General features: G+C 61.4%; 1 protein-coding gene across 1 annotated transcript in view; it reads left to right on the top strand.

The window, feature by feature from the left end:
- Positions 1–215, top strand: part of EMH_0059740 (uncharacterized protein) — a gene marked incomplete at both ends in the record, with an annotated part of 3,358 nt that overhangs the window by 2,639 nt on the left and 504 nt on the right. The window lies entirely within an intron of this gene.

Genomic DNA, 215 nt, shown 5'->3' with positions numbered 1-215 from the left:
GGGGGGGCCCCCCTGCTGCAGCAGGGGGGGGGGCCCCCAATGCCCTCGATAGAATAAGCGAGATTACGGGCTGTCATGTACGCTGCTTCACTACCAACCAGGGGCCCCCTGCTGGGGGCCCCCAGCAGCAACAAATGGTACTCGTGTTTAGTGGGGCCCCCGCTGCTAATAGTATTGCGGTTATGTTGACGCAGGCAAGGTTGTTGCAGCCGTAA

The sequence above is a fragment of the Eimeria mitis genome, genomic scaffold (assembly GCF_000499745.2).
Source record: "Eimeria mitis Houghton genomic scaffold, Emh_scaff2869, whole genome shotgun sequence".
Lineage (NCBI taxonomy): Eukaryota > Apicomplexa > Conoidasida > Eucoccidiorida > Eimeriidae > Eimeria > Eimeria mitis.
The sequence above is the reverse complement of the archived record's forward strand: the minus strand, read 5'-3'. Positions and strand labels throughout refer to the sequence as shown.